Raw genomic sequence first — 8,075 nt, forward strand, 5'->3', positions numbered from 1 at the left:
GGCCTATCTGCGTGCCCCGCACAGCCGTTCCTTCTCACTGGTTGGCTGTGTGTCTCTGGGTGCGCACGCTCCTAGTGGGAAAAGGGGCGGCCGAGCTCGACCTATTCCGACTGGGCGGGGCGGAAACTGGGCGGGCGAAGCTGGGCGACTCCGCCGAGCCCCACGCCTTCGCATTTGCCCATCCCTGTTTTAAAACTTGACCTTAAAATTGTAACTGGTTTCCTCTTTCTGCAGGTGGATCCTCTCTGATACAGGTGAAAGAGCAGTGTGGTCATTCAGGGCGAGGAGATGGGAGGGCCCACGATAACATCCGATGAACTCCGACACTTAGCAGTGAATGAGTAGGAGGCCCGCAGGTGGCCTGGTGGTTAAAGGCGCTGGACTCCCACTCAGTAAGTCGCGGTTTGAATCCCTCCCCCTCTCTCTCCCTCCCTCCCTCCCTCCCCTCCCATTTAAATAAATAAGGTTAAATAAAATAAATCTTAAAAGAAAACAATGAATCGGTAGAGCTCTGAGGACAACGTGAAGATAAAGGGGAAACACCGGAAAGAAGCCTGGGTTCAGGGACATGGTGATTAACGCTGTCAGTGTCATCCGCTACTAAACTGAAAAGAACAAACTTGTTTCTCGGATTTAGCAACAACTGAACACTGGGGCCCGGGTAATCCCAGGACTTGAATTACAGTCAGCCTTGTGGGAATCCAGCGCCCTTAACCATCACGCCACCTGCTGGTCCCTTTTTTCTTTCTTTTTTTAAGGTTTTGGTCATAGGGTACATGAGATCACTAGAGAGAGAGAGGAAAAGTGAGGAATCACCCCCAGGTGATAAGACCTTGCCATCCTTTCTCCTCCATTCTCTCAGGATTTTAGACAGGCTTGCACTTGTGTCTTGCATGATTTCCTTTAAGAATTATTTATTTTATTTTATTTGTTATTATTATTAATATTAGTTTTAATTTGACCAGAGAAAGAAAGAAAGGGAAACTGAGAAAGAAGCTGCCAGGTCTGGGACTTGAACCGTGGTTGGCCATGTGTGAGTCCAGCACCTTAACCACTGTGTCAACTCCCAGCCCCAATACCTGGCATGATTTCAAGCTGTTGGGTCTGGGACCTGGCAGCTATAAAACTGCACCAGTCACATGTGCATTCATGCCCCAAATCTCTTGAAAGAATGGAGAAGAGATTGCGGCACAACCATTCCCCCTGGGGGGGGAGTGATTTTTCTCTCTCTCTCTCCCTCCCCCCGCAGGTCCATAAACCCTAGAGAAAAACTAGAAAAAAAAAGTTTATGGCAAACATATGTCATAAAAAATATGCATTTCAAAAATTTTTGCACCAAAATAAAGTTGTACTTTAATTCCATTTTCCCATTGTTTTTAAGTCCTCTTACATATATAAACATGTCGATACATCTGTCTTTATATGTATACAATAGCACATTAAAAAAAATAAATAAAAATTTAAAAAAAAAAAATAAAAAAAAAATAGCACATTAAAGCAATTTAAAACACCATGGGGGTGGGGGCCGGCAGGTGCTGTGGTGGTTAAAGTGGGCGACTGAAACGTCCCCAATCCCAGTCCAGACTCAGCGGCTTGAAAGCATGTCTATACATGCCCAAAGTCCTGAAAGGAGAAATGGAGAAGGGGTTGCAGTGTGGCCACCACCCATGGGGTTGCTGTCTCACTTTCTGTTTCTCTCCAGTAAGGGCACCAAATTAAAGCCATGGGGGTGATAGGTGATAGGGCCTTAAATGTTTTTGTTTACTTGTTTGTTTTAGTTTTCTGTCACAGGATGCATGCATTCACCAGAGAGGGAAAGTGAGAAATCACCCCTCAGGGCAAATGGCCATGCCGCAATCCCTTCTCCTCTTAGGATTTAGGGCACACATGCACACACACTTGGTGTCATTTTAAAACCACTGGGTCCAGGACTCGAACCATGGTCAGCCAGTGCCTTAACCTCCACGCCATCTGCTAGCCCCACAGGCCGAAAGGTTTCAATGCAGCAACACGTTTATCCTACAGATGATGCCCCTGAGCTGGAGGTGCTCATTGGTGCTATCAACATTGATTGATTCAGCTTTAGATGTTGTCTCCTGCTCCTCAGGTGGGTGCCCCTCTCTGCACTTCCCTCCCAAAGTAGCACCTCCCCATTTCAGACATCCATCACCTTGTCTCATGACCTGCTGTACCATGTCTCCCCTAGACCAGACTGTGAACTTGTGAAGGGTGGGGTCCAAGTCTGATTCAGCTCCTGCACCACAGCAGGTGCCTCAGGAAGCCTCCGGGATCATCACAACATTTGCTGTGCATGTGCCCATGACCCAGGGCTGGCTGAGGCTGGGAGTGAACTGCAGCGTCAAGACCAAGTTAGGGTGCTGTCTTTGTCTCTTTTTGCCCCTCTTGCTCATGGAAGAAATAAATAATGAACTTTAAAAACAAAAAAGTGGGGAACCAGCAGTTAGCGTAATGGCTTCGTCGCTGGATTCCCACGTAGTCGACTGCGGTTCGTGTCCCGGACCCGGTGGCTTAAAACTCACGCCGGGCACATGTGCGTGCGTGCCCAAGATCCCGAGAGGAGAATGGAGGAGAAGGGATTGCGGCGTGACCATCCCCCCTGGGGGGTGATTTCTCGCTTTCTGTCTCTATGTCTCTCTCTGTCTGTCTGGCGAGCGCACGCGCCCTACAGTGAAAATCTCTCCAAAAAAAAAAAAAAAAAAAGGTCCAGGGACCAGCAGGTGCCTAATGGTTAAGGCTCTGGACACTCCCACATGGCTGCCATCTTCCAAGTCCTGGATCTAGTGGCTTCCTTTCTCACTTTCCCTCTCTGTCGGTCTCTGGCCAAATTAAAATAAATAAATGAATGAATGAATAAAATTAAATGAATAAGAGATTACTTTGTAAATAAATTTGAAAACCTTTATGAACTAGATAATTTTCCAGGAAAATGCAAACTGACCAGGGTTTGAGTTCCAGCTCCAGTGGCTTGAAAAACAAGCCAGGTGTGTCCACACATGCCTAGCATCTTGATGAAATGGAAAATGGGAGGGAAAATGTGTGACCAGGTCCTGTTTCAGGGGTGCTTTCTCTCTTTCTCTCTCTCTCTCTCTCTCTCTCTCTGGTGAGAATATGTGTCTTTCTGCAATAATCTTAAGAAAAAAGAAAGAAAGCTAACATGTCCCTAGCTCAGAAAGACCCAAGAACCACCTCTGGCCACTGTCTTCTTTTGCCAGGCCCACCTCCTCTCTCCAGCTCAATTGCTACCACCCTAGTCCAAAACACACAAGGCAATTATGTCTATGGCCTGCTTCTCTGCCAGTGGAGGGGATCAGTGGGCTGTTAGCTACAGGGGGCTGAATTCAGACGGAAGTGGGGCTGGAGTCATTCTGTACCTAGATGCTGGCTCCCAATACCTTGTCTTGCCATAGGGCGGGCGCCACCACACCCCTCCAATACCTTGTCTTACCCCTGCTAGTATCCCTTTTTGCACTAAGGTGGCTGGAAAAGCACAGTCCTAGGGTCCCCAAAATCTAGGGCTCTGATGCAGATGACATCCTGCCCATGAGATGCCCAGCCCTGGGGTTGCTAGTTTTCTTCAGCTTTGCTGACAATGAGCATATCGAACCTTCCTCCTATATTTTCACTATGAAAAAATGTCAAACGTATAGTGTATTTGTTGCCTTGGGCTGCTGTAACAAATTACCACAAGCTGGGAAGCCTAAAACAACAGAAATGTGTTCTCTCCCAGTTCTGGAGGCTGGAAGTGCAAAGTCAAGGTGTTAGCAGGGTCACACTCCCTCTGAAGTTTCCAGGGGGAGAATGTTTTCAGGGGAGATTCTCTTAGCATCTGACGTTGCCAGCAGTCCTACGTGGTCCTTGGCTTGCAGCTGCATCATTTTGTTCTGTCTTCACGGTCATTTGGCCTTCTTCCTGTGTGTCTGTGCCCAATTTCCTCTCTTCTTATTAGGATGCCATACATTGGATTAGAGACCACCCTACTCCAGTATGACTTTATCATAACTTGATTACATTTGCAAATAAGATCACACGTGTACACATGCCTGGTGTGTTTTTCAAACCACCATGTCCAGGACTCGAACTGTGTAGTCAGCTGTGTGGAATCCAGCTACCTTAACCACCACATCACCAGCTGGCCCACAACTGGTATCTTTATAAGAGGAGAGGAAGAGACACAGAGACATATTGACACAAGCAGGAAAACACAATGGAAAGAAGGCAGAGGGCTGGATGATGGTGTGGTAGTAAAATACAATGTTCTGCAAGACTGACCCACACAGGAAGGCAGCTAGTTCATGTCCAGAAACCTCTCTGAGTACATTGGGTATTTAAGTGCCGACAATCTGGGCTACTACAATCTGGGGCTATTTGGAACTGGAGGTGGATTGCGAACTTAAGACTCCATTGGGGGTTCTCTCTCTCTCTCTCTCTCTCTCTCTCTCTGTGTGTGTGTGTGTGTGTGTTGCTCATGAAAGAAATAAATAAATAAACTTAAAAGATGGACGCACAGATTGGAATGACACATCTCTAAGTCAAGGAACACCAAGGATTACTGACTGGCAACCACTGGAAGGAACCAACCCTGTTGACACCTTGATCTGGACTTCCAGCCTCCAGAACTGTGAGAGAAATACATTTTTTTAAATGTTTTTGCCATAGGGCACTTGCACTTGCCGGAATGAGACAGAGACAGAGAAGGGAAAAGTGAGAAATCACTTCACAGGGGAGATAGCCACATTGCAATCCCTTCTTCACCTTTATGTTTCCTCTTTTGTAAAATGTTTATTCATGTCAGTCTTATCATTTTTCTGTCGAAATGTTTATCTTTTTTTATTATAATATTTTATGGGAATTCTTTATATGTACTGGATATGAGTCCTGTATTGGTTATCTATATTGCCAATCTCTACTCCCACTTTATGGCTTGCTTTTTTTTTTTTAAGAGAGATTGTTGCTACAGGGAGTGTCCTCACCAGAGACACAGAGAGAGAGAGAGAAAGAGAGACAGAAAGTGAAAAATCACCCCCTGGGGGGATGTCCACACCATGACCCTTCTCCATTCTCATCTCAGGATTTTGGGCATGCACACACACGCGTCCAGCGTGAGTTTTTTAAGTCTCCAGGTCTAGGACTCAAACCATGGTCAACTATGTGGAATCCAGCAATGTAACCATTATGTCATCTGCTGGTCCCCTCGCTTGCTTTTTCATGATCTTAATGACGTCGTCTGATAAAGGGAATTTTTTTTTTTTTTTTTTTTTTTGCCAGAGGGTGTATACACTCACCAGGGAAAGACACAGATGCAGAGAAAGAGGTAGAAAGAGAAAGCACCCCCCAATGGGGCATGGTCATGCCCCAGTCCCATCTCTTCAATCTCTCTGTCAAGAATTGGGACACACAGGGACCAGCAGTTAGTGTAATGGCTATGTCGCTGGACTCCCATGTAGTCAACCGCAGTTCGAGTCCCGGACCCTGCGGCTTAAACTCATGCCAGGCGCGCGCGCGTGTGTGTGTGCCCAAGATCCCAAGAGGAGAATGGAGGAGAAGGGATTGCAGCGTGACCATCCCCCCAGGGGGTGATTTCTCACTTTCTGTCTGTCTCTGTCTTTCTGGCGAGCGCACGTGCCCTATAGCAAAACCCTCTCCAAAAAAAAATTTAAAAAAAGATTTGGGACACACATGCACATGCACCATGGGGCCCAGGACTTTGAACTGCATGGTCAACTACGATACATGGTTGTCTGCAGTTCAAGTCCCAGACCTGGCAACTTAAAAATCATGCCAGATGTGAGTGCATGCATGGCCAAGATCCCAGGAGGAGGACAGCAGAGGAAGGACTGCAGCATGGCCATCACTCCTGATCGGTGATTTCTCACTTTCTGTCTCTCCATCTCTCCAGCAAGAGCATATGCCCTATCACAAAAGTATGTCAAAAAAGAGAGAGAGAGGGAACCAGCAGTTAGCGTAATGGCTATGTCGCTGGATTCCCACGTAGTTGACCGTGGTTCGTGTCCCGGACCCGGTGGCTTAGAACTCACGCCGGGCGCATGTGCGTGCGTGCCCAAGATCCCGAGAGGAGAATGGAGGAGAAGGGATTGCGGCGTGACCATCCCCCCTGGGGGGTGATTTCTCGCTTTCTGTCTCAATGTCTCTCTCTGTCTGTCTAGCGAGCGCACGCGCCCTACAGTGAAAATCTCTCCAAAAAAAAGAGAGAGAGAGAGAGAGAGAGAGAGAAATATTTAGAATAAGAAAGATCGGGACCAGCTGATGGTGTAATAGTTACATCACTGGACTCCCATGTAGTTGACTGCAGTTCAAGGCCTGGAACCGGTGACTTAAAACTCACACCAGGTTGGGCCAGCAGATGGTGTAGTGGTTAAGGGACTGGACTCCCACATGGCCAACTGTGGTTTCAAGTCCTGAACCTGGCAGCTTGTTTTTTCACTTTTCCTTTCCCTCTCTCTCTCTGGTCAAATTAAAATAATAATAATAACATATGGAACTAAATAAATAGTTCTTTTTTTTTTTTAGAGGTTTTTGCTATAGGGCGTGTGCGCTCACCAGACAGAGAGAGACAGACAAAAAGCGAGAAATCACCCCCCGGGGCGGGTGGCCACACCACAATCCCTTCTCCTCCATTCTCCTCTCGGGATCTTGGGCACGCATGCACATGCACCCGGCGTGAGTTTTAAGCCGATTGTTCAGTGTGAGTCCTGAAACTGGTGTATTGAAAAAACGCTGGGCACATGTGCGTGTCTGCCCAAAATCCCAAAAGGAGAATGGAGGAGAAAGGATTACAGCATGGCCATCCTCCCAGGGGGTGATTTCTTGCTTTTTGTATCTTTGTTTCTCTCTGTCTCTTGGCAAGCACACACACCCTATGGCAAAATAAATAAATAAATTAATTAAAAAACTCTCTAGAAAAAAGGAATAAAGATTAACTTTTCTTTTTATTTATTTTTTCCCCTTTTTTAGAGATTTTTGCTATAGGGTGCATGTGCTCACCAGCAAGACAAAGAGAGACAAAGAGGCAGAAAGTGAGAAATTATTTCCCAAGGGGTATGGCCACTCCACGACCCCTTCTCCATTCTCCTCTAGAGGTTTTGGGCATGCCTGCAAACGCACCCAGTGTGTTTCAAGTTGCTGGGTCTGGGATTTGAACCAGGGTTAGTCATGTGGGAGTCCAGTGTCTTAACCATTATGCCACCTACTGCCCCCCACTTTTTTTCCTTTACCTTTCTTTTTAAATTTTTTGTTAGAGGTTTTTGCCTTAGGGCACATGCGCTTGCTCAAGGAGTAGAGAGAGAGACAGACAGACAGACATGGTGAGAGGGAAAGCAAGAAATCACCCCCCAGAGAGGATGGCTATGCCGAAATCCCTTCTCCTCTATTCTCCTCTTGGCATCTTGGGCATGCACACACACATGCTCGGCATGATTTTCTTTTCTTTTTTATTAAAATTACTTATTTATTTAATTTCATTTGTTATTATTTTTTTTAATTTGATCAGACAGAGAGAGAGAAAGGGAAAGCGAGAACGCAAACCACCAGGTCCAGGACTCGAACCACAGTTGGCTATGTGGGAATCCAGCACCTTTTTTTTTTTTTTTTTGGGGGATTTTCCCTGTAGGGTGTGTGCGCTCGTCAGACAGACAGAGAGAGACATAGAGACAGAAAGCGAGAAATCACCACCCAGGGGGGATGGTCACGCCGCAATCCCTTCTCCTCTTTTCTCCTCTCGGGATCTTGGGCACGCACGCACACGCGCTCGGCATGAGTTTTAAGCCACCGGGTCCGGGACACGAACCGCGGTCGACTACGTGTGAGTCCAGCGACATAGCCATTACACTAACTGCTGGTTCCCTCGGAATCCAGCACCTTTAACTACCACGCCACCTGCCAGCCCCATCCACCATGATTTTTTTTAATAATTCTTTTTTTTTTTGAGAGGTTTTTGCTATAGGGCGCATGTGCTCTCCAGCCAGCCAGAGAGAGACAGAGAGACAGAAAACAAGAAATCACCCTTCAGCGGGGACGGCCACATTGCCATCCCTTCT

At 46.8% G+C, this 8,075-nt stretch overlaps 1 long non-coding RNA gene and 1 pseudogene across 1 annotated transcript; both read left to right on the forward strand.

Annotated features, from left to right (window-relative positions):
- Window positions 1-125: 125 nt before the first annotated feature.
- Window positions 126-2,437, forward strand: LOC102491038 (uncharacterized). Its single transcript, XR_337154.3, has 3 exons — window positions 126-392; window positions 2,026-2,107; window positions 2,207-2,437. It is a non-coding gene; the product is annotated as an uncharacterized LOC102491038 (long non-coding RNA).
- Window positions 2,438-4,248: 1,811 nt separating this feature from the next.
- Window positions 4,249-8,075, forward strand: part of LOC102495178 (adiponectin receptor protein 1-like) — a 5,327-nt pseudogene continuing 1,500 nt past the window's right edge.

Source organism: Tupaia chinensis, unplaced genomic scaffold (assembly GCF_000334495.1).
Source record: "Tupaia chinensis unplaced genomic scaffold, TupChi_1.0 Scaffold144382_1, whole genome shotgun sequence".
Classification (NCBI taxonomy): Eukaryota; Metazoa; Chordata; class Mammalia; order Scandentia; family Tupaiidae; genus Tupaia; species Tupaia belangeri.